Raw genomic sequence first — 301 nt, 5'->3', positions numbered from 1 at the left:
CGGGGCCACAGAGCGGCGAGGCGGCGGTGCTGACGACGGGGGTCGTGAGGCGCCTGGTCCCGCCTTCGGCCCCGCCCCGCCGCCCAGGGCAGGTGTGGTTGGTTAATCGCAGCCTCAGTGCGATCTGGGGAATGATCGGTTAGAACGCTGGAGGGGATCAAGTGTGCTGAAGTACACGAGTGTGTTTGCTTGCGCCTGTCAAAAATGCCCTCGGGGAAGGAAGAGAGCAAAGGACTGAGGACTGCAGGCACCTCGGAGACATTGTGCCAGGACTTACGGATCTCGACTGGGGCTGGAGAGA

Source organism: Capra hircus, chromosome 1 (assembly GCF_001704415.2).
Source record: "Capra hircus breed San Clemente chromosome 1, ASM170441v1, whole genome shotgun sequence".
Taxonomy (NCBI): domain Eukaryota; kingdom Metazoa; phylum Chordata; class Mammalia; order Artiodactyla; family Bovidae; genus Capra; species Capra hircus.
The sequence above is the reverse complement of the archived record's forward strand: the minus strand, read 5'-3'. Positions refer to the sequence as shown.